Source organism: Pelobates fuscus, chromosome 4 (genome assembly GCF_036172605.1).
Source record: "Pelobates fuscus isolate aPelFus1 chromosome 4, aPelFus1.pri, whole genome shotgun sequence".
NCBI lineage: Eukaryota > Metazoa > Chordata > Amphibia > Anura > Pelobatidae > Pelobates > Pelobates fuscus.
Genome location: NC_086320.1, coordinates 369295948 through 369322845, shown reverse-complemented (window position 1 = coordinate 369322845; position 26898 = coordinate 369295948). Strand labels below are relative to the sequence as shown.

Below are 26898 nucleotides of genomic sequence, written 5' to 3'. Positions count from 1 at the left end.
ATCTGTTCGAGAGTCAGGTCTGGTGTTGTGTAGATTTGGACAGTGGATGGGGCTTGTTTGGTAAAGAGCTCAAGGATTTATGTGAATCCTTTACTAATTTAGCTGCTCAAAGTCTGGCCTAGTTGAACAATTCTTGAAATTGTGCTTAGGTAGGTAAGGATGTGGTAAACACATTCAAGGCAAATAAGGCACCGATACCAGAGTGATAGGAGGCAAGACGTGCCCCTTCTCTGATCTGGATTAACCCATATGTAAACATAGCAGTTTCTCTGAAACTGCTATGTTTACAGCAGGCAGGGTTAACCCTAGATGGACCTGGCACCCAGACCACTTTATTGAGCTGAAGTGGTCTGGGTGTCTATAGTGGTCCTTTAATAAAGCAAGGCACCAATGTATGATATTCTGCTTCATAATGCCAAGTGATCATTATGAGGACAGAATCGACAGATACCTTAACCACCAGAGGCACAGTCCTCTATTCACTCGCTGGGCGAAGAGGCAAGGGCTTTGCCCAATTAGCTTTAAACTGTGTCTATGGAAAAGGTGCACTTTGAGTGTCCCAGTTAAAGGAACACTGTAGGGTCAGGAACACAAACATGTATATTGTTAAAAACACCATCTAGCCCCCGCTTAACCCCCTATATATAGTAAAATCTTACGTTTATTCCAGTCTGCTGAATAATCAATGTATATTTATGAGGGAAGTTCAGTGTCTGCATGCAGAGGGTGGAGACACTGAATATTAGTCACTCTGTGCAGCACTGTCACAGGAAGCACCAGTGGAGTTATCACTAGGCTGTAATGTAATCACCGCTTTTTCTCTGAAAAAACAGTTTACTGCAAAAGCATGAAGGGTATTATTCTACTCACCAGAACAAAATACAATAAGCTGTAGTTGTCCTGGCGACTATAGTGTACCTTTAAACAGGGAGCTATTTTAAAGACACATTAAACAGTCCCTAAAAGCCATGCCACTGACAAGGACTTTTAAGGTAAAGACAGCATAGGGCGCACTACCATTCCTTCATTACAGTACAGAGTACAGCAGTGTTCCCGGCACTGTAATGACACAGGATTATAGAGGTGCAAAAACAACTCCAACTGTAAAGGGTTTCGGAGTAGTCACGATAATTACAATCAAGTCTGCCACTGAAGATGTCTATGTGATTTATCCAATTTTACGGGCATTTTCCACCAATCAAACACAACTAAACGTTGTACTGTTTGCTGTGTTCCTCTCCTTCAGTCCAGATAAATAACACAATTAATGAACACTAAACAATTACCGCTAAACATGTGCACTTGACAAGGAATGTGAAGGACCTGACTTGAAAGTAATATTAATACAGGCGATGTAAGCATTTTCAGATAATTGGTAGGCTAATTGCATTTATAAGACCACATTAGTTTGCATATTATCATGTTTACACAGAGGGTGGTAAGAACGGCTTCAAATTAGCTATGTACTATAACAGCATGCTTAGTAAGATGATCATATTCTTCATTCACGTTTTAATTCCTAGTTACACACAGTGGGTTGGGAGGCCAGCAGCATTTGTGGAAAAATAAAAAATAATAGGATTGAAATGCTTATGAAGCGTATATAAGCCTTGATCTGTACTCCTAAAAATGGAAACCTCAAAACCTCAGCGCATCCCTTTGTAGGACAGACTGTTCCTCTAATGTTGTGTCTTTCCAGGGCAAGTCCGGAGATACATTCTAGCCCTCTATTATTATACAGATGGATGGATATCTGGACTTGGCACTACAAGGGGATCAATGAGACCCCATCTGGCGTCATCCTAACCTTCATTGTGGCAGAGATTATTATACAGATAGCAATTCGATAGCAAATCGATTTTGAGAATTGGTACAAAAAATACTGTATATTCAAGGAAAGGCTTCCTTACCATTGATTTACCATCAACATACATTCTCTTTTGCTTTGCGATAATAGCAGAAATGCTGGAGATTCCTGTGATAGCCTGGATCAAGACATTTGTCACATGCCTTGAAAAGTTATTATATTGTTTCCACATTGTTTAGACCCAAACAAAAATCCCTAGCCACTTAAAAAAGCACAGTTTCAATCAAAACTCAAAAAATGATAACTGTAAAAATCTGTAAGACTAACTTCCAATCTCTGATACTAGCGTGAGATCATCCTGAGCTTGCTGCTTTGTGATCCCCTGTCTAATATCTTTGTTTCTGGTATTTTAGGAAAAAAATGTTTTCTTAGAAGCTGCAGAATGTTCAGTGCTGGGCTGAATTGATCCTGCTGAAACCCCTCTACGTCTGTTCAGATCTCCATTGGCTAACATTACTGGAACATTGTATCTACTGTTCCATTCTCCAATGCACAGAAGACTACATCTGCTGGTTACTGTGGCTTACTTTCCTTACCGGGACTTTCTCAGCTAAAAATCGTGCACAGAACAAACATAGATCATATAAAACATTCTCCAGATTGTATTAAGTAATACAGATTAAAAACAATGTTAAACTAGTTAAACTTTTTCAGGCAGTACAATATGGAAATGAAATATTTTGCATATAGCGTTGCCTGGTAATGTCACCAATAGCCAACCAGCATCTGCATTTAAAATTTTAATTCTGCTAGCTCAAAGTAAAGCTTTTTTTAGGTTCTCATCGTGAACCTAATCAGCGTAGTTTAGCTTTAATTTTGAATAAATATTTTAAATGTTGTAGGTTTTTTCTGAAGTTAAAAACAATTCTATTACTTTGTTTGAAACAAACAATAAAATAAAACAAACAAAACAAACAAACAATAAAACTTTGCAAAGCTGTCTACTCGATGTATTTCTAGATATTTTAAGATATACAGGCATGCGTTTGAAGTATCTGAATCTTTTTTTAACTTCCATGTTAAAGCCGTGTTTACCGCAGAGGGCTGGCAGCCTTTATGAAGCTGCATCTGGAAGCAACATGTTTTACGCATTTATTTTAATTTCACAAACCTGTGACACTTAAAAAATATATATATATATCTTTCTAAAGCTATTTGTATTTTATTTTTTTACAAAATCTGTTTTGCTTTCATTTTTGTTTATTAAAGGAACACAGTACTCCCTATAACAACATAATCTAATTGAAGTTGTTGAAGTGCTGACAGTAGTCCCCCCACCCCATCCCATGTCCTAGCCTCTACATTGCAATATTTTAATAAGTAGAAGGCTTGGAAGTGCAGCATAAAGCTGTGGTGGAATCTCGGTAAAAATAAATTTAGTAGGCCGAGATTACCACGTGGCATGTGTACGTGCATATACTGGTGTATCGGTCGGTTGGTTGCACGTGGCAAAGATACGATCAGTAGTGTACGGAGCATGTGCAAGAATACAGGATGTAGTATTCCCCTCCTCCATTGTGCTGGACAAGCCATGCGGTCAAGCAGGAAGTTAATTCTTATTTGTATTGATTGGTCAAGAGAATGTGTGGGTGGAGCTTATTATGGGAGGAGTTACATGCTTATATAAGGAGCCTGCACTATTGTCCGGGGCTCAGAACTTGTTGTATTTTGGTGACATTAGTCCCTCTGAGTCCCGAATAAAGAATCTCTTCCTTCCTGAAGAAACCTGTGTCCATCTCTCTGTACTTGGCTTCCGTCAGTTTCTCCGGTATCATTTGGTGCATTGGCCGGGAAGCTCATCGTTCAACGGTAGCTGAGAAGCAGAGGCGTGAGACGGTCTATCTTTGCCCACGTTCTCTACGGCTGCACCCCTGAACTTCTGCGTGGACCTCCCTTCGTCTCTGCGCCACTGGTTTGTTGTCCAGGAGATCATCGGCCTCTACGTAGTAAGTGCTGGGGTGTCCCCGTCGATGAGTGTGAACTCAGGTTCAGGAACGAGGAGGTAAGACGACCGCTGTTTTAGACGGCGGACCCACTAGGGGTATTGGATACCGATTGTGCGGTAGGCCCATAAGGGGTTATTTGGAATCTGCCCCCTCCAGTGGAGGGAAGGAGCGAAGGCGCACCGCTCAATTAAACGCCCTTTAGTAAGCCCATTTAATTTTGGTTTGGAGTCAGGCGGGGTTCTGGTGTAAATAGCCCTAGCCGGACACCGGTGTCTTGTCTAGACTAGCCTTCTAGGGTGTATATTTTGTTCGCTAGGTCGGAGGGACCGGGAGACTAAGCGGCGCCTGTGTAAATTCGGTTCGCTAGATCTCAACCTATCTTGGCTAAGTGGGAAGGCGTGTAAATTTGGAACCCACTAGACCAGGGGTAGGCAACCTTTTAGCAGCACTATGCCGATATAGGATTGTGATGTCCCGTAGCGTGCCGATCCTATTTTTAAATGTAGGTGTGTATGCTACCGTATTCTGCTTGTGCTATTTTTACTGCAGTTGCTTTGAATCATTGTATTTGTGCGTATATGAGCTATTATATTGTATATGTTCATTAGTAGTTTATGGTATTGTGTATGATACATATGAATGTGGGCTGTGTATGAGGGCTTCTTGTGGAATTGTGTGTGGATGGATATGTCACATTGTGTGTTTGGTAGTGTGTGTGGGCTGTTTGGGGTATTGCATGTGAAAGGCTGCATGTGGGCTTTGTGTGCATGTATGTGGATTGTTAGTGGGTTACGTTTGTGCAGATTGTGTGTATGTTTGTGTGTGGGCTGTTCGTATTATTTGTATAAGGGGAGGGTTATTCTTCATTTCTGTGTTATGAATGTAAATTAGTGATAGTAAAAATGTCTATTTACTGTGTATACCTGTATTCAATATCTACTCAAAATGGCTGCTAGAGCACCCGCTCCCACCGACTAACTATCTCGTGTAACAAGATGGCGCCTACATCCGGAGTAAAATCCCGGGATGATGGTGACATCACGCCTCGTAGGATGTGCATTAGATAAGACATTTAAAACCTAACCAATTAGAGATGTATTCTCTCTGTTATCTACATTTTTGCATATAATGTATTTTTGCCTTTATAAGGGGCTTGCCGCCCCCTGAGTAAACATTCCGAAGTTTTTTTATTAACCTGATACCTGTGTCTCAGTGTAATTTACTTCAAAACGTGCACACATTTATTTTAACAATTTGGAAAGGAGCAGATACTCAGATAAACACTTGGGTTGATCCACAATATCTGTGTATATCTAACAGTATGGTTGGCTTCCCTGGGTTCCAGTGGGGACCAGACTGGCCTGGTACAGGTCAAAGACAGGAGCTGCAACAGCAGCTGCAGGCTGCTCTACTACGTTGTGGATTCCCATTCACAAGTGCTTGGAGGAAGTGATCTAAGATTATTTTCTCTATGTGCTGCAATGCTTAAATTGAGGATTGTCCTTCACCATCTTTTCGTAATAGCAGATATTTGAAGTTTTACTGGGACTCCTGATAGGCCAGAGCCTGTTTGGCTCTAGCAGCCTTGAGTGCCGTGCAAAGACACCTCGAGTGCCGTGCACGGCACTAGTGCCGTAGGTTGCCTACCTCTGCACTAGACTATTGATAGAGTAGATAGACTAAGAGGGTACTGTTGTAAATTCCGCCCTCTAGTTAGCTATATGTGGTGCTTGGGCAGTGTGGCTAACCAAAACGTATGTAGATAGTTTTAGGTAGTCCATCAAGGTACTGGCCAATAGATTAGTTGGGAATTGTAAATGTGTTAAAGATTGTTGTAGTAGCGTGTATATCTTGCTAGATAGCGTGAGCTCTGCTGTCTAGCGAGAGTGTGAATAGTGTGTAATTGTATTATAGCGCACGGTACCATAACCATGTATAATTACTGACACTGTAAATAAGTACTAATAATTGTCGTCTATGTTGCATTTTTAACACCATAACCACTACTAATTGTACTGTGACTTTAAATTGTACTTTAACCTATGCTAACCGTACTGTAACTACTGTTTGTAAAGACGATGTTACTGGGGTTTGTTATAGACGGGTAATTCAAATATAGGAAATTATAGCGTGGGTGACCGTATAGTTTCGCCAAAGGGCACAGTATTAGTTACTTAGTGACTGGTGTAACAGCTGCGTGTGTACGGGAATTCCCTGAGTGTTTTATTGTGTGCGTTTCACTTAGTAACTGTACCACGTGGTGCTGTTGCCGAGGGAGCGGGTGTGACCGTTGGTAGAGTGTTTGTATAGTTTCTGTTGGAAACAACGCTCCATTGTTAAGTATGGGCGCGTCGGATTCGACGATTTTGGATCCCTTAGGATGTATGATAAAGAATTTTAAAAAGGGATATAAAGCATGTGATTTTTGGGTAAAGATGTCTCCAGCACGCCTGATTACATTGTGTAGTAGGGAATGGCCTACTTTGGTTGCTGCATGGCCACCACGTGGCAGTTTGGATCCTAATCTGGTACAGCGTGTACACGTGGCTGTATCAGGTAGGCCTGAACTTTACGGCCAGTTTCCCTATATTGATTGTTGGAGGCAGGCCCGTGAATGACTCGCCAAAATGGATCCGAGTATGCCACGAGGAACAATGTCGCCTCATGGTGGCCAGGACTCGCTTGTCCACTAAGGCCGTAATTACGCCTATTTTGGACACGCCCCCTGAATCTGAGATCCCTATGCCGCCCCCTTACTCCTCCTCCACAGGAAGAGGAAGAGGAGGTGCTGCTGGAAACGCTCCTCCCCTTGCCCCGTTGTCCCCACCTACTTCCTCCTCTAGCTCAGAGCCCAGCCCCTTTGTTTCAAACCCTCCCCTTCCGATACCTGCTTCTGTTAACTCCACATACCCAGATTTGGCGCCATATCTAGCTTCCGGTCAGGCTCCCCCTAGCCCGACCCGGAATATTCTACTCACCAACCTTCCCCATAGTAAAGCTTCCCCATCCCCTTGTCTTACTAGCCCTCGACCAGAACCCCTAACTGACGCATCTCTACGAAGCCCCATATTAACCCGACAACTGACCGGTACTCTCCAACCCCGACATTATCAAATGCCACTTCGATTGACTCCTGGCCCGACACACATTAACGATGACGGCCAGATACAATATGCTGATCCAGTCTACGTCTATGTCCCTTTCACGACCACCGATCTCTTTAATTGGAAGACCCATAACTCCTCTTACACCGAAAAGCCTCAAGCCATGACGGATCTGTTTACTTCAATAGTCCAGACACATATCCCACTTGGGCTGATTGCCAGCAATTATTAATGACATTGTTTAATAACGAGGAAAGGACTAGGATAAATCAAGCGGCAATTAAAGCGCTGGAAGAAGAGGCCCGTACACAAAATCAGGCCAACCCAGCAGCATGGGCCACAGCACATTATCCAAATGCCGATCCAAATTGGAATGTCAATGGCGCAGACTTGGTTCATCTAAAAGCTTATAGGGACGCTATTATTGCTGGCATGAAAGCTGGAGGAAAGAAGGCGATTAACATGTCTAAGACAGCTGAGGTATTGCAGAAATGTGATGACTCGCCCAGTGTCTTTTATGACCGATTATTGGAGGCATACCGCTTGTATACCCCCTTTAATCCGGAGGCCCCTGAGAATTCCCGGATGGTTAACTCTGCCTTTGTCAGCCAAGCCTACGGAGATATAAAGCGCAAGCTACAAAAGTTAGAAGGGTTCGTAGGGATGTCCATAACCCAACTAATGGAGGTAGCGAATAAGGTGTATATGAACAGGGAAACAGAGACGAAGAAAGAGGAAGAGCGCAAGATGCATAGAAAGGCAGATATGCTAGCGGTAGCGATCGCAGGCGTAGATAGAAGGGAGAAAGAGGTGTATAGGGGAGCAGATAAAGGCGATAGTAAGTGGAATAGGGAACCCCTGAGTAGAAATCAGTGCGCGTACTGTAGGGAAGAAGGGCATTGGAGAAGTGAGTGTCCACAAAGGGAACAGTATGAGAGAGACAGACCTAGGGCAGGATATGGTAATTATAGAGGCAGAGCGAGAGGTAGAGGAGGTCCTGGAGGGAATAATGGTAGCAATAGAGGAAGTGTTAGAGAAGACAGGTATTATCCAGCAGCGCAGAGATCCCGCGATAGAGAAGATAGGGACTTTGTAGGATTGGCTGACACGGTCATGGAGGACTATTGATACCGACCGGGCTCTATCCCCCTCGGCCGAGCGGAGCCTATGGTCAATGTATCAATAGGGGGAAAAAGGAATGCGTTCATGATCGATACTGGTGCTGAACATTCGGTGGTGACTGACCTAGTTGCTCCTCCATCTGGAAGAACCATCACCGTAATAGGAGCAACTGGAAGGAGTGCTGCTAAACCGGTTCTTAAAAGTAGACTCTGTACATTGGGAGGCCACGTAGTAAAACATCAATTCCTTTATATGCCTGAATGTCCAGTCCAACTGCTAGGACGTGATTTGTTGTCAAAACTACAAGCGCAGATAACGTTTCTACCAAATGGAACAACATCTTTAAAGTTCAAGGGACCTTCAGGTATAATGACAATATCTGTACCAAAGGAAGAAGAGTGGCGACTTTATACAGCGTTGACTAGCCAAAACCCTAAGAGTGATGAATCCTTGTTTAATATACCAGGAGTGTGGGCAGAGAACAACCCACCAGGACTTGCTCGCAATATCCCACCAATTCGAATCAAACTGAAACTTGGGGTCTATCCAGTGAGCTTAAGGCAATATCATATCCCACAAAAGGCCAAGAAGAATATACAATCATATTTGGATAAGTTCATAAGGTATGGTATCCTAAAATTCTGTACTTCCCCCTGGAACACCCCATTGCTGCCTGTTCAAAAGCCCGGTACAGATGAGTATCGCCCTGTGCAGGACTTGAGAGCAGTCAATGATGCGGTCGTAAGTATACACCCAGTTGTGCCCAATCCATATAACCTGCTTGCTTTAATTCCGGGCGGGGCTACCTATTTCACTGTCTTAGATCTCAAAGATGCCTTCTTTTGCCTTCGAATTGCTGCGGAAAGCCAGTGTATCTTCGCATTCCAATGGGAAAATGCTGTAACGGACTCGAAACGCCAGATGACTTGGACAAGACTGCCCCAAGGGTTTAAAAATTCACCTACCCTATTTGGATCAGCTTTAAGTCAAGACTTACTGGATTTCAAGTCCATCCCAGGAGAGTGTGTACTATCGCAATATGTAGATGATTTGTTGATAGCGGCAGTTACTAGAGAAATATGTCAGCAAGCAACACATGATCTACTACACATTCTCTGTAAGGCAGGATACAAGGTGTCCAGGAAGAAAGCTCAGTTGTGTCAGCCAACTGTCAAGTATCTGGGATTCCATATCTCTGAAGGTCAAAGGATAATGGGGCCAGAGAGAAAAGAAGCTGTATGCTAAATACCAATACCCAAGAATAGAAGACAAGTGCGGGAATTCTTGGGGGCAGCAGGCTTCTGTAGGGTATGGATTCCCAGTTATGCGATATTGGCGAAACCTCTTTATGCAGCTATAAAAGGTACAGAACACGATCCCTTCCTGTGGACACCTGAACAGCAAAAGGCATTTGAAGATGTGAAGAAGGCTTTGATGAGTGCCCCAGCATTAGGTCTACCTGATCATACACGTCCATTCTACTTATATGTACACGAGCAAAGAAGAATGGCTGTGGGAGTATTGACACAGTACTTGGGATCATGGCAAAGACCTGTTGCATATATGTCAAAACAACTGGATGCAGTGGCCAGTGGTCTTCCACCTTGTCTAAGAGCCGTAGCTGCCGCCGCCCTGCTGGTAGCTGAAGCCGATAAACTCACTCTGGGTCAAGAACTCTATGTGCGAGTCCCGCAAGCAGTACAGACGTTGCTAGACTATAAAGGCAATCATTGGTTTAGTAACAGCCGCATGACTAAGTATCAAGCTATGTTGTGTGAAAACCCAAGAGTGCATTTAGAGACTGTTAACACCTTAAATCCAGCTACCCTTTTGCCACAACCTACTGAAAGTCAACATGATTGCCTGGAGGTGATGGATGAAGTATTCTCAAGTAGACCAGATCTTCGTGATTTTCCCATCCAGAACCCTGATGTCCAGTACTATACGGACGGCAGTAGTTATGTGAAAGAAGGGATTCGCTATGCAGGATATGCAGTAACAACCATAGACAAGGTGATAGAAGCACGGCCATTGTCAAAAGGAACATGGGCACTAACACGAGCGTTACAATTGGCTGAAGGTTTAAGAGTGAATATCTACACGGACTCCAAGTATGCGTTTTTAACCACTCATGCCCACGGAGCTTTGTATAAAGAAAGAGGACTATTGAATTCAGAGGGTAAAGAAATTAAGTACGCAGCTGAAATATTACAACTACTGGAAGCCGTGTGGGAACCAAAAGAAGTTGGTATTATACATTGTCGGGCGCATCTGAAAGGAGATGGTGATGTAACCAAAGGAAATCGGATGGCAGATAATGCAGCTAAGCGTGCCGCTGAATCAGGAAGACAGGAATATGTGGAACATATAGCTGCACTTATACCGACTCCACTGTCTCAATGGACTCCAGTTTATACAGCTCAAGAAGAAGAGTGGTTAAAGACTGAAGCTGGGAAGTACCTGGAGAACAAATGGTATCAGTTAGAAGATGGAAGAATAGTTATTCCAGCATCACTAGCTGTAGAAATCGTCCAGAACTATCACAACGGGACACATTCTGGAAGAGATAGTATGGAAGAATCTCTTAGAAAACATTTCTACATACCAAGATTGTCCAACTTGACTCAAGCCATTGTACGAAGATGTGTAATATGTGCTAAGAACAACGCAAGGCAAGGACCAGTGAAACCACCGGGAGTCCAGTATATGGGGGGACTCCCTATGTCCGATCTTCAAATAGACTATTCAGTAATGCCTAAATCCGGTGGACATCGCTACCTACTAGTAGTTGTGTGTAGCTATTCAGGCTGGGTAGAAGCATGTCCTACTCGTACAGAGAAAGCAGGAGAAGTTGTACGATTCCTGTTACGAGAAATAATACCCCGATATGGACTACCATGCTCTATAGGATCGGATAATGGTCCAGCCTTTGTTCATCAGTGCCTACAACAACTGACTCATATGCTTGGTATTAAGTGGAAGCTTCATACGGCATATAGACCTCAGAGCTCTGGTAAAGTAGAAAGAATGAATAGAACTATTAAGAACCAGTTGGCAAAGATGTGTCAAGAGACTCAGCTTAAGTGGAATGTTCTTTTGCCTATAGCTCTGTTACGTATTCGTAGTACACCTACCAGAAGGATGGGTCTCTCACCTTTTGAAATCATGTATGGGCGTCCACCTCCCGTACTTGGTAACTTAAGGGGGGATTTGAGTCAGTTGGGAGAAGGAATTACCCGGCAGCAGGTTGTAGAGTTGGGTAAAACTATGGAGGAGGTACAGAAATGGGTACCAGATAGATTACCTGTGAATATTTATCCCCCTGTTCATAGCTATCATCCAGGAGATCAAGTGTGGATTAAAGAGTGGAACAGTATACCGTTAGGGCCTAAGTGGAGGGGTCCTTATGTTGTTCTTTTGTCTACCCCTACAGCAATAAAGGTGGCTGAAGTGACTCCGTGGATTCATCACTCCAGGGTTAAACCAGCAGCAGTAGATTCTTGGCAAGCTACACCAGATCCAGAGAATCCCTGCAAGATCCGGTTAAAGCGCACGACTCAGTCGGAGTGACGAGGAGATATTGGGATTACAATTGTATTTAAAGAGATCAGTAAGTGAGTGTTTTGACGGCCATAATAAAGCCTGACCACTTACCCACGTGTCATAGCCTGGGTGTCTCGAATGGACCTCTGTGAAGAGAAGAGCAGAACTCCATTCCTTGCAGCCCTTACATCCTGGAAGCTGAGGTGCCATCGCACGGACGAAGACTGAGGATGAAGACGTCGAAAGAAGTGTTTTTGATAATGTGTGTTTTTGTGTTTTTAAATATTCAGGAAGGTAAAGGTACCGACACACCTAGCTGTGAGGTTTGTTTAAGACTACTATAACAGATAATCATATTTCCCAGACCCTAATTTGGCATTCACAATATGAGTGTAAAGGATATGTGTCTAGGTGTAGATACTTAGGTATAGAATATAGTGTATGCCATTTAGGAGTAGGAGACCCTAAGTGCTTCAATCCAGAGTATCAACCCCGTACGATTTGGTTGACCCTCCGGAATGGAGATCCACAGGGGACCCTAATAAATAAAACAGTATTAGAAACCGTACATTCTTTGGGGTTTCTGCTATTTGATGCATGTAAAGCGATATCAAGTGGTAGAAAACCGTGGAATGTATGTGGGGATCTTAAATGGGAGAGAACGTATGGGTCTAACGATAAGTATATTTGTCCCAGTAGTAAAAATAAATACGTAAGTCCAAAATGCCCAGATAGGGATTATAATTATTGCCCATATTGGTCTTGTGTGGGGTGGGCAACTTGGGGACAGACAGTAGATAAGGATATGATTGTAACTAAGTTGCCTACCAAACCGTATTGTAAGTCTATGGAGTGTAACCCAGTCCATATACTTATTAATAATCCTGAACAATTTTTAGATAGGTTTGGTAACTTATCTGGGTTCCAGATATATGGGACGGGTTTAGATCCTGGGACAATATTATTTATAGGGATAGTGACCGATACCGTAGCATCCCAAACTCATCAGGTTTTCCATTCTTTTTATGAAGAGATGAGTGTAGAAAATAAGATCCCCCATAATGCTAAAAAACTGTTTATAGATTTAGCTGAAAGTATTGCTGGTAGTCTTAATGTGACCAACTGCTATGTATGTGGAGGTACTAACATGGGAGACCAATGGCCTTGAGAAGCAAAGGAGGTAATGTCCGGTTCTGAGACAATTGAACAAATAATATCTTCTCAAGCCGATTATCAAATGAGTGTTAGAGGTAAATCTGAGTGGCGATTAAAGACCTCCAGCATAGGTTATGTTTGCATAGCAAGAAAAGGAATAATGTTTAACACATCTGTAGGAGAACTAACTTGTCTAGGGCAAAAAGCTTATGATGATAATACAAAGAATACAACCTGGTGGTCGGCTTCAAATGTCTCAGAACCACCTAACCCGTTTGCAAGTTATGCCAATTTAAAGGACGTGTGGTTTGATCTATCACATCTAGTTGGAAAGCCCCAGCAAATTTGTACTGGATCTGTGGTAAGAAGGCCTATTCGGAGTTACCACAGGACTGGGAAGGGGCATGTGTGTTAGGTATGCTCAAACCATCCTTCTTCTTGTTGCCTATTGAAACAGGAGAAACTTTGGGAGTTAAAGTATATGATGTGAATCATAGGAAGAAAAGGGGACCCCTAGAGATAGGTACCTGGGAAGATAATGAATGGCCTCCCCAGCGTATCATAGATTATTATGGGCCAGCCACTTGGGCAGAAGATGGTACTTTCGTATATAGAACCCCAATATATATGCTCAACCGCATTATAAGGTTACAGGCAGTGGTTGAGATAATTACCAATGAGACATCACAAGCGCTCAATCTCCTAGCGAAGCATAATACTAGGATGAGGACAGCCGTTTACCAAAATAGATTAGCTTTGGATTATCTATTGGCAGTAGAGGGAGGTGTATGTGGGAAGTTTAACCTAAGCAATTGCTCTCTTCAAATAGATGATGAAGGGCAAGCAATAGCTGAGCTTACTAGCCATATGGTTAAACTAGCGCATGTGCCTACTCAGGTATGGAAAGGGTATAATCCAAGTAGTTGGTTTGGTAATTGGTATGAGCAGTTTGGAGGACTTAAGGCATTGGTAGGTGGAGTCATGCTAATCTTAATGCTGTGTCTTCTCCTACCATGTCTTGTTCCTTTGGTAGTTAGGTCTGTGCAGGGCATTATAGAAAATATAGCAGAAAGAAAGGCTCTTGCACAGATAATGGCCATATATAGATATGAGGCTCTAGATCAGGGAGAACCAGTGCAGGAAGAAGAATGTTGAGGGATTCACGTCATTAGTCACAAGGTCTGGTCTGGTTCATGGCAACCTGAGGTATATGCAAACTAAGGTTAAGTGATGCCTCCGTAATTGTGAAAATATCAGAGGCATCAAAGGGGGGAATGTGGTGGAATCTCGGTAAAAATAAATTTAGTAGGCCGAGATTACCACGTGGCATGTGTATGTGCATATACTGGTGTATCGGTCGGTTGGTTGCACGTGGCAAAGATACGATCAGTAGTGTACGGAGCATGTGCGAGAATACCGGATGTAGTATTCATTCCCCTCCTCCATTGTGCTGGGCAAGCCATGCGGTCAAACAGGAAGTTAGTTCTTATTCGATTGATTGGGTAAGAGAATGTGTGGGTGGAGCTTATTATGGGAGGAGTTACATGCTTATATAAGGAGCCTACACTATTGTCCGGGGCTCAGAACTTGTTGTATTTTGGTGACATTAGTCCCTCTGAGTCCCGATCGGTGAACCGAATAAAGAATCTCTGCCTTCCTGAAGAAACCTGTGTCCATCTCTCTGTGCTTGGCTTCCGTCAGTTTCACCGGTATCAAAGCCACCACTCCAAGTCCTCTCGATAGGAGAGCAGGGACTGCTCCTTCCTGGCTCTGGTACCCAGGCACACAGTGACATAACGCAAACATTCACAGTGCCACCAATGCATGCACCTACAGTGTCCAAAATTCCTCTGTGACAGGGCTTGACAAATTTGCTCGGAATCTAGGAACCAGCAAAAAAAATAAGGAGCCAGGTTTTTACAATTCTTAAAGAGACACTATAGTCACCAGAACCACTACAGCTTAATGTAATTGTTCTCATCCATATAGCCTGTCCCTGCACACTTTTCAATGTAAACCCTGCCTTTTCAGAGAAAAAGCAGTATTGACACTGTTGCCTAGTAACGCTTCTAGTGACAGTCACTCAGACGGTCTCTAGAGGTGCATCCTGGGTGAGTGTTGCACAGCACCTACGTTTAGCGTATCCACGTTTTGAATGGAGGTGCTGAATGTTCCTCATAGAGATGAATTGATTCAATTCACCTCTATGAGGAGATGCTGATTGGCGCAGCATGGCGTTTTGCCACACATGCGCAATTGCCTTGCAAAGCTTTCCTATGGGAAAGCATTGGATTGGCTGAGATCATCAAAATTGATGATCGCCTTCATGGAGGCAGGGCCAGTTGCGGCGAGACCAGCACAGCGTCATGAAAAAAGGTGAGTAAAAACCTCTTTCCCATGTGATTAGAAGGAAAAACACACAAAGAGTCAGACACAAACACACGCACTCACTGACAGACATACGCAAACTGACAGACACACACACTCACTTACTCACTGACAGACAAACACACACATACATCCACTCACTGACAAATACACACACACACACACTGACAAACACTTACTGACAGACACACACACTGACTCACTGACAGACACACACTCACTCACTGACAGGCATACACACACTGACTCACTGACAGGCATACACACACACATTCACTGTCACTGCAACAATCACACACATTTTGTAACACATTAATGTGACCACCCAGCCTCCCTACTTTTGGGAGAGCTTGAGTGGTTCGGCTTTCCCTGTGGTCCAGTGGGGCTTTAGTCAACTCTCTGCTCTGCTCCCAGAGAGCTGTTTAGTGAAGCGGAGCCGGTATGACATCATATTTCAGGACCCAGGCATCAATGGAGGGCATGCGAGTAAGACCTGTCACCTGGGATTTGTCAAGCCCTGCTCTATGAAAAACATTGGATTGGACCGACATCATGGAGGCATGTGGCCAGGATGACATCACACGAGGAGGAGATGACAACATGATGTTTTTTATTTTCTAAAGTGCATCCTGGGGAGGGCTAACTAGGGACATGAAGACTGTAGCATTAGGAATTCAATTTTGTATTACTAACGCCATAGTGTCCCTTTAGGACAAAGCATGACCTTGTTATGATTCACGTACATACAACTGGGTTAAGGATGGAGAAGCTTTTAAAGGGAAACGTTTATAAAGATATGAACGTAAAAAGTTTGGTGGTGGTCTACCTGCCAAAGAAACAGGACTGGCAGGCTGTCACCACTAGAAAGGTCGCCAAACTAAACTCCCCAAGTGGGGGTAACCCAATATGAAATACAAATAACAGACTCTGGGCCAAGCTATTGCAGAATACCAGAACAAAACAAAGGGGAGATTTGTATATAATAAAACGTAACTTTTAACAATAGTCTAAAATCAGGGAATAAGACATAAGTCATACACATACCACAGTGAAACAAATGGTACTAGACAGGGATGCAAGAAAATGTATCAAGGTATAAAGAGCCGAACTATTAAAAAGAGAGAAAGAAAAAACTCTATTTACAAGGCAAAAACCTGCTACTTGCAACCCTGATGACTAGATGGTACTGTTCAAACGTAGGGAGGCCGAGTTCAGTGGTAACACTAGATGGCACTATTGAGGTGTTAGAGAGCAAGGGATGCTGCTAGTAGGGGAAATGTTGGTAAATAAAACCCCTGAGGATACCTTTACCATCGTCCACTAGGCCTCGCTACTCAGACTGACTGGTGGGAGGAGGGAGCTCTGTACACCCCCTCATGCTGCTCATCCAGACATTGCCCCACCTTGGCCGGTGGCCCAGCATTTAAGGCATGAAAGGTATCCAGTGTTATATTAATTGTCACTCTGGCAGCTTCTCATACAAATTGCAGTGTGATTTTTGTGATCAGCTTCAAACTATTTTGTATTACATGCAAATCTTTATAACACTAGACAGACAAACAGAAGGATTGATTGGTATATAATTACACAAACAGACTGACCATTAGATATACAGAACTGACAGACATCCACAAATATGGACAGACGCACAGACATAGCTACATAGACAGACAAAGAGACAAACAGAAAGATGAATAAGTAGGATAGATAGATAGACAGACAGACAGACAGACAGACAGACAGACAGACAGATAGATAGATAGAGTGACAGACAGACAGATAGATGGATAGATAGATAGATAGATAGATAGATAGATATACTGAGATAGATAGACAGATAGATATATAGATAGATAGATATACTGATAGATAGATAGATAGATAGATAGATAGATAGATAGATAGATAGACAGATACATGGATATATGGATAGATGGATAGATAGATAGATAGATAGATAGATAGATAGATAGATCCACCCATACATACAGTACAGATTTCAGAAATATTTTTACGCACAACTCTAAAATAAAAGCTAACACACAGCAAACTCACTGATTTATTACAAACTAAAAAAATGACTGGGCTGAGAATTGGCAATAAAAAATTCAATATTACTTTTTGGAAAGTAAATTATAACAGAAAAGAAATGAAGACATAGAGGGCCATATCAAAATTAATGAGCATGAAATTGAGCAAATGTTTTACCCAGTGTAGAATCAAATAAATCTTTTCAATGTTTGCCAACTCCCACTCTCTCAGACTATGACTTCAAAGTGGGATTTGACTCTCACTGACAGCGAGGTTTGGATTACTATGTACATGAACGCGATAAGGAATTATTTCACCGGCACAAAAAAGAACCAATACTCAGGCTTACAACAGCTATATTTCCTAAAAGAAGAATTGTCATGATTTTGTAATTAGCAAATTAAAATTATTTATTAAAATCTGGTTGGAGATTATTTGCTATTTGCAGACAGTGTACCAATTTAAAGTTTATTCCTAACTCTCTTTCTTTCAGTACATAAGTTAGAACACAAGTATGTCCCTAATACACAAGTATGTCCCGTCTAGGCCCTTACGCTCTGCTGAAGACTTACGTCTATCTTCTGTCCGTACTCCCACCTCTGATGCTCACCTTCACAATTTCTCGAGGGCTGCACCGTTCCTGTGGAACTCACTTCCCTTCTCCGTTAGACACTCACCCAGTCTCCACTCCTTCAAAAAATCATTAAAAACCCAATTCTTAAAAAAAAAAAATAAAATAAAGCGTATCAATTAAAGCTCCCGAGTGACAGTATTTGTATTGCATTTACCAGCTTTGGAAAGGCCTGTGTTACTGGGATAATGTCCTTTCACACTGAGGCAATGCAGCTGGGTTTGACCACCATACAGTTACACATTCTATACCAACAAACTGTAATGTCGTAAAATGAATATTCAGTATCACAGAAAGCAGCTCCTAAGTGTATGTGCTTCTCTCTTTCTAATGACACACGAATCCATCGCATTTTAATGTTGGCAAAATAAGCACCATGTTTAATTAGCAATAAAGGAAGCAACGTCCTATCCATATAAACTATATACAGTTGCAAGAAAAAGTATGTGAACCCTTTGGAATGATATGGATTTCTGCACAAATTGGTCATAAAATGTGATCTGATCATCATCTAAGTCACAACAATAGACAATCACAGTCTGCTTAAACTAATAACACACAAAGAATGAAATGTTGCCATGTTTTTATTGAACACACCATGTAAACATTCACAGTGCAGGTGGAAAAAGTATGTGAACCCCTAGACTAATGACATCTCCAAGAGCTAATTGGAGTGAGATGTCAGCCAACTAGAGTCCAATCAATGAGATGAGATTGGAGGTGTTGGTTACTGCCTCCCTGCCCTATAAAAAACACACACCAGTTCTGGGTTTGCTTTTCACAAGAAGCATTGCCTGATGTGAATGATACCTCGCACAAAAGAGCTCTCAGAAGACCTACGATTAAGAATTGTTGACTTGCATAAAGCTGTAAAGGGTTATAAAAGTATCTCCAAAAGCCTTTCTGTTCATCAGTACACGGTAAGACAAATTGTCTATAAATGGAGAAAGTTCAGCACTGCTGCTACTGTCCCTAGGAGTGGCCGTCCTGTAAAGATGACTGCAAGAGCACAGCGCAGACTCCTCAATGAGGTGAAGAAGAATCCTAGAGTGTCAGCTAAAGACTTACAAAAGTCACTGGCAAATGCTAACATCCCTGTTAGCGAATCTACAATACGTAAAACACTAAACAAGAATGGATTTCATGGGAGGATACCACAGAGGAAGCCACTGCTGTCCAAACAAAGCATTGCTGCACGTTTACAGTTTGCACAAGAGCACCTGGATGTACCACAGCAGTACTGGCAAAATATTCTGTGGACAGATGAATCCAAAGTTGAGTTGTTTGGAAGAAACACACAACACTATGTGTGGCGAAAAAGAGGCACAGCACACCAACATCAAAACCTCATCCCAACTGTGAAGTATGGTGGTGGGGGCATCATGGTTTGGGGCTGCTTTGCTGCGTCAGGGCCTGGACGGATTGCTACCATCAAAAGAAAAAATGAATTCCCAAGTTTATCAAGACATTTTGCAGGAGAACTTAAGGCCATCTGTCTACCAGCTGAAGCTCAACAGAAGATGGGTGTTGCAACAGGACAATGACCCAAAGCATAGAAGTAAATCAACAACAGAATGGCTTAAACAGAAGGAAATACGCCTTCTGAAGTGGCCCAGTCAGAGTCCTGATCTCAACCCGATTGAGATGCTGTGGTATGACCTCAAGAAAGCAATTCACACCAGACATCCCAAGAATATTGCTGAACTGAAACAGTTTTGTAAAGAGGAATGGTCAAGAATTACTCCTGACCATTGTGCACGTCTGATCTGCAACTACAGGAAATGTTTGGTTGAAGTTATTGCTGCCAAAGGAGGTTCAACCAGTTATTAAATCCAAGGGTTCACATACTTTTTCCACCTGCACTGTGAATGTTTACACGGTGTGTTCAATAAAAACATGGCAACATTTCATTCTTTGACTGTGATTGTCTATTGTTGTGACTTAGATGATGATCAGATCACATTTTATGACCAATTTGTGCAGAAATCCATATCATTCCAAAGGGTTCACATACTTTTTCTTGCAACTGTATCTAGAGAAGATCAATATACTGATTGAGCTCCACAAAAATATCTTCCAGTTTGTAAATTTGTAGGAGTTACAAGGAGTTACAAATTTGTAACGTTAAAGGATTATTGAATTTCCAGCTTTAAAAAAACCCAACTGCTACTGGGCTTTATAAATCTATCTTTCTATCTATCTAACAATCTGTCTGTCTATCTATTTACCAATCTATCTTTATATCTATCTTTCTATCTAACAATCTATCTATTTATCAATCTATCTATCTATATATCCATCTAACAATCTATTTACCAATCTATCTATCTAACAATCTATATATATATTTATCAATCTATTGATCTATCTATCTAACAATCTATCTATTTACCAATCTATCTAACAATCTATCTATATATCTATTTACCAATCGTTCTATCTATCTATCTATATATATATATATATATATATATATATATATATATATATATATATATTTGCCAATCTATCTATCAAATCTACCTACCTATTTAAATATCTATACATGCACACACAACTACATTTACACAATCTCATTAATTTAATTCCATGCTCTCTTAGAAAATATAAAATTGGTATAATATGATATATCTGCAGACAATAGCTGGAAACGTAAGGACAAGAATCACCAAATGTGATTTCATTAATTTCAATTGCATCAAAAACGCCTATCGGCTTCGAAATGCAGTTTGGTATTAATAAAAGATTAGCGAATATATGTTTGAAGTGAGCTACTCCTACAGCCGGAACATTTCCAATATAAACATCTATCTATCTATCTATTTTTTTTTACCAATCTATCTATTTACCAATCTTTCCATCTATCTATCTATCTAGCTATCTATCTATCTATCTATCTATTTACCAATCCATCTATCTATTTACCAATCTATCTATCTATTTACCAATCTATCTATCTATCTATCTATTTGCCAATCTATCTATCTATCTAATCTACCTACCTACGGTATTTATATATCTATACATCCACACACAACTACATTTACACAATCTCATTAATTTAATTCCATGCACTCTTAGAAAATATTAAATTGGTATAATATGATATATCTGCAGACAATAGCTGGAAACGTAAGGACAAGAATCACCAAATGTGATTTAATTAATTTCAATTGCATCAAAAACGCCTATCGGCTTCGAAATGCAGTTTAGTATTAATAAAAGATTAGCGAATATATGTTTGAAGTGAGCTACTCCTACAGCCGGAACATTTCCAATATAAACACTATAATCCTTTAATTCTATGCTACCTTTCATCTTTGTCTGGTGACATTCTCAGTAATCGAAGGGTTAAAATGTGATGTGCATTTTTAAACTGTGCTTTTATTGTGGTTATTATTGCGTTACTTCCTTTGCTGCCTTTGATTATCATGTTGTCACTCTCCGACAGTACTGAAAGGATCGGGACTGTCACAGTGAAGTTTATAAATATGCATATAGTTTACGTCCCGGGATGACAGACACAAGCTTCTGTACTGTACATCAAATCCTACGGATCTAGTGTTTGTCCTTATAGATAATACAGCCTAGCAGCAAACATCTTTATTAAGTCATTCATCCATTCCCTATAAAAGATAATTAATTAGACCTGGTTCAGCCAACTCAGTTGGGAACTTCTTAAGGAAGGATCTGTCACTTTTCATGAATCAATTGGGCATAGGAAAATATTTATTGCTTGAAACATAGTGCTTTTAAATATAGACGTATACTGCTAAAAAAAAAAAAAAAAAAGGAATCCTGTTCATTTTTCGGGTATCTTGTGAATTTTTTTTCAGGATAATGAAAAGAGAAGCAGATTTAGGTTACTATATTACGGTAAAGGTTTGTAAACTCTCTAGCTTTTTCCATTGAATAGCTGTTTCATAGCACATGTGTGTACTGATGTCTTCATTTACTTATATAATCAAGTAGTGTTACTTTTAATTTATATGTTTTTAGTGCAGTATGCATAAATGTTTATAGTATTATAATCAATTGTGATCTTAGCACAGATTATTGTTTTATATACCTTTTAAACACTGCAGAAATTGTTTTTATAAATAACACATGAGATTTAACATTATACACAAAAATATATATATTTTTACATTATTGCTGTTATTTTGGACAGTTCAATGAAATGCATTATCAACAATTTTTTCGTCTAAATGTAGCTAGTTAAATAAATATATATATTGCATGTTAAATTATGGGCTACACATTCTGGTAGTATTAACAAACTATCAACTGATTTCCACTTGTGAGTAACTTGTTTGATGGCTGGAGTCTGTCTGATGTCAAGCAATTTGTGGATTATGACTGGGTTCACAGAGAAGCTTGGAGTCAGTGATTCTCTGTGAGAAAGAATTGATTGATGGAGCAGGTTGATTGACACATATGCATCACATGTATGCTTCTTTGAGAAGCATTAGATTGCATTGAGATCTCAGAAGAGGTTGATCAGCTGCTGATAGGAGACTGTCTGGGCGGTGGATTACAGATATATTTTTTTCTAATTATAAGAGGTGTGTCAATAACCTTACTGCATACTCAAGTCTTACTTTAAAAATGAAATATTTTGTAAAATGAAATAAAACATTTAGCCAGATTCTCAGAGAATCACACTATGCCAAAACCAATATGACTGATTCACTACAAAGAATACGGACAGAGAAATACTCGCATGCGTATGTGTGAGTGTGTGAAGGGTTAAATGGAAATGTTATATTGATACGTATGTAACAATTTGCAGAAACGTAAAGGACCACCCATAGACATCCAGATTACGTCATCCCAATGAAGCGGCCTATGTGCTGTCACCGTGCAATGAAAAACATTGCCATTCAGTAGATAATGCAAGGTTTCCATTACAGCGCTAAATACATCTCTATCTGCCACGTCCTGCTCTGTTCTGTGGAGATGTCTGACAATGGCTTCTGGTATCCAGTACTCTTGTTACAATTCTTTTTTAGTTTTTCCTGGTTTTTGGTTTTCTATTCAATGTCTGGTTTTCTTTATGCTGGGATTTCTGGGTTCATCCTTATATTCCGTCCCTGGGATTCCCAGTCTCCAGGTTTCCTTTAAATGTTTGTTTTATGTTGCCACACCCGTTTGTTTTCCCATCATTCCCTTTTGTTTCAGAGTTCCTGCAGGCAGCTCCTCGAGGCTTCTGTCCTTTCTTGCAGGTAAGTGCTATATATATATATGTGTCTTCTTTGGTTGTTTTAGCATACATTAGGCAGTGTAGGACCTGCCAGATATGGGGTACATTAGCGTTGTTGGCAGGCTTATGCAATGTATGATCATATAGTGTGACTAAATCCCCATGATTTTCATATGTAGTACTTAGTTATTTCTCCTCTTGTTTTAGTTTGTATCCCCAGTCCATGTCCAGTCCTGTCCAGTCATGCCCATGGTATGTTCATGTTTTCCTCATGTCTTGTGTATATGTTCTGGGTTTAGCTTACTATCCTTCTCTGGTTCTGGGTTCTATTAGTTCTGTCTTGTTTCCATGTTTGGTGCCTTTCCTAGTCTTGCCTTGTTTCTAGTACTGGATACAATCTTGCTGCAGAGCCTCCCTATTCAGCTTCTGGGAGGTCTGCTTAATTTCCAAGTTCCTGGTATCCGCATAAGCTGATTCATGGTCTTGGTATGTGGCTGCACAAACGCTGGTGCTCAACAGGTTGGCAGTCCGATGCCCGGGACCCAGACAGTGTCCGGGCGGCAGTGCAAGACCGGGACCCAGTATGCCTGATGTTCAGAGTAGGAGTCACAGCGTGGAGGTGGATTAGCAGAGTCTGGTGCAGGGTAACCGCACGCCCCCTGGTGTTGAGCACCAGCGTTTGTGCAGCCACATACCAGAACTCTGAATCAGCTTATGCGGATACCAGGAACTAGGAGCTTGGAAATTAAGCAGACCTCCCAGGAGCTGAATAGGGAGGCTCTGCAGCAAGATTGTATCCAGTACTAGAAACAAGGCAAGACTAGAGATAGGCACCAAACATGAAAACAAGACAGAACTAATAGAACCCAGAACCAGAGAAGGATAGAAAGCTAAACCCAGAACATATACACAAGACATGAGGAAAACATGAACATACCATGGGCATGACTGGACAGGACTGTACATGGACTGGGTATACAAACTAAAACAAGACAAGATAGGCAAAACAAGGAGATATAACTAAGTACTACATATGAAAATCATGGGGATTTAGTCACACTATGTGATCATACATTGCATAAGTCTGCCAACAACGCCAATGTACCCCATGTCTGGCAGGTCCTACACTGCCTAATGTATGCTAAAACAACCAAAGAAGACATATATAGCACTTACCTGCAAGAAAGGGCAGAAGCCTTGAGGAGCTGCCTGCAGGACACTGAAACAAAAAGGAATGATGGAAAACAAACGGGTGTGGCAACATAAAACAAACATTTAAATGAAGCCAAGAAACTGGGAAATCCAGGGACGGACTATAGGATTGAACCCAGAAATCCCAGCATAAAGAAAACCAGACATAGAATAAAAAACCAAAAACCAGGAAAAATTAAACAAGAATTGTAACAAGAGTACTGGATACCAGAAGCCATTGCCAGACAACTCCACAGAACAGAGCAGGACGTGACACTGTCTTCCTGACTCCAACCGAGTCACACGGAAAGACTGGAACTGCTCATTAAGCTGAGTCAAGCTGTGTGTTGGGATCTCTCTGTTTGCTCCCCCACATGTGAACATACATGGCTTGGGAACTCTCCAGCGTTGGAGAGAGAGGATGGGACAGATTATTCAGTAGGTACCTGTCACTCACAAACACTGGGCAGGTCTTGGAGGAAGGAAGTAAAGTTCCTGCTCTGATATAATTGATTCTTTAAATGGATGCATTTACAAATTACACTTATCAGCGAGTCAGGATCCAGGGTAATCTATACATTATAGTTATGTTGTTATGGTGTGTAAATGGAGAATTAACTAAAAGCCCTATGTGCGCAAAGTGTGAAATGCAGAGATAAAGCAACATGGCAGTTGTTATAGTATTTCTTTTATCCTGCTCCATTCTGCATACTTTGCCTTATTCTGACATCAGTTCGGATGCTGGGCACTACCTTGCCATGCCCCTTTATTCTGACAAACCTGTGAAGCATAATTCTGATGCAGGTTCCACGGCGTCAGTCTGACATCAACGCACACATACATTCTGGGCAGGAATGGCACAAACCAATCAACATTCAACTATACTACCTGTATAAATTCACACATGCCTGAATGCATTGCTCTCTTGTGTTTTCTTAGTATTCCATGTAACGCATTCCTGATTTTCTGTGTCCTTTGCGATCTGGCACGGCTTGTCTTGATTATCCCATCTTCTGGCTTAACTCAGACCGGCTTATTGATTGCGCAATTTCTGTATTACTGACTCTAGATGATTTTTTGGATACTCTCTGTCTACAGGCACAGCATTAAGCCCTGTCACTCTAAAGACTGGTAATAAATACATAACTATCCGGTTTCCCCATGGACAATATAGGGAAGGTGGAGCACGACTGCTGCCCATGATGGGGGGGCTGGAGTTCAGTAGCAACAATGTTGCAAGTGTTCGAGGAGTAAAAAAGGAGAGCAGGGGAGGGGACTTACCATTCAGCAAGAGTTGTTGAAAGACCCTGACTGAATTTTCCACCCTCCCTCCCTGGTATTTCGGGTGTGTTTGTGTGGTTTCTCCTTGTGTTTTCTCTTATTGTCACAGCTGGCGGTTTTTCCCTGGACAGCATAATCAAAAGGAAGGAGTATGACGCAAGGTCACCTTGGGGAGACTATAGTCGGCGCAGGGCTGATGGCTAGTGACGGCTGCGTTGGGCTATTGGAGAATAAGTATGGAGAACTGTCTGTTGGGCTGTCACTCAACAGCTGACAGGAGTTAAGAATGTATTATTATGTTTAATAAAGCTGTGGCCGTTGCCCTTATTTACTTTAAAAGGGGTCCAGTGTGTTATTGGGGCAACGGTAGGACGGATATGGGTCAGCAGTCATGCTATTCCTCTTTAAAGAATTGCTAGTGATTCTGCATGTTAAGTTGCCTTCGTATCCTGACAGCAATATGGTGAGAGCCAGTGTTAAAAATAAAACAGGTGACAGATAATTTGTGGAACAAATATTTAATGCACAGACAGAGGTTCTTTTCTTAGAAAGAGAAATTGTGTAGAAATCGAAATAAAACACAAGAATTGCAGATTGTAGACAACAATAGAACAGCTAGGAACATTCTACAACTCAATCTTCAATTCCTGTTCAATTCTCCAAAATTCCAAACTAAGTGAACAGATTCTAGAGCCTAGAAAGCTCTGGATGAGGGGTAAAAGTCCGGGGTTAGAAAAACATGTGATATTTTTTATGTTTGCTGAGCACAAACAGCGCCAGTGGAGGTCATAATGCAGATTATTTAATAAATAACAAATACATTGACCATGCTAGGGTAGTGTGAGGGCTTGTAGCCAGCTCGAGAAGACCTCTATCCTGTGTGCCCTATATATCCAAGTCCATACTTTTCCTTATTTGAAAAAATGTGTGCAGTCTACGATCTAAGTGGCTCTGATCAAATCAAAACTCTTCAAACAGACTTTAAACTACGATCAGCATCTAATTAACCCTTTGACACATCAGACCCTGTCAGATTCTAAGTGACTGCTCACTACTGCATACCCTCAGAGTGTCCCCATTTAGGAGTGACAGTCCCTGCCCCTCTATTCCATCCCAATGTCCCTTTTTTGTAGGCACTCAGTGTTCTTGGTATGTCTGAACTTATACCAGAGCTACACAGTAATAATACTCACAGCAGTAATGTGTCTTTAAACTGCAATAAAAATGTTTAGAATTCACCCTGTGTGAATAAGAAACCTTGCTCTTGTTGCGTCAAGGACACATGGCTCAATTTCATAATAGAATGGGAGAGAGGACGAAGGGACTGTGGCAGCAAAGGCGAAGGAGGGCTCAAAGTACAAATGTAATTAAAGGGTAATAGAGGGAAGGAGGCACAGAGGCGCGGTTCAGTTTAATAATAAAATGTGAAAGGGAAC

General features: G+C 41.4%; 1 protein-coding gene across 1 annotated transcript in view; it reads right to left on the bottom strand.

Moving 5' to 3' along the window:
- XYLB (xylulokinase) overlaps positions 1–26898 on the bottom strand; it is a 175008-nt gene that overhangs the window by 26293 nt on the left and 121817 nt on the right. The gene's annotated exons all lie outside the window — the stretch shown is intronic.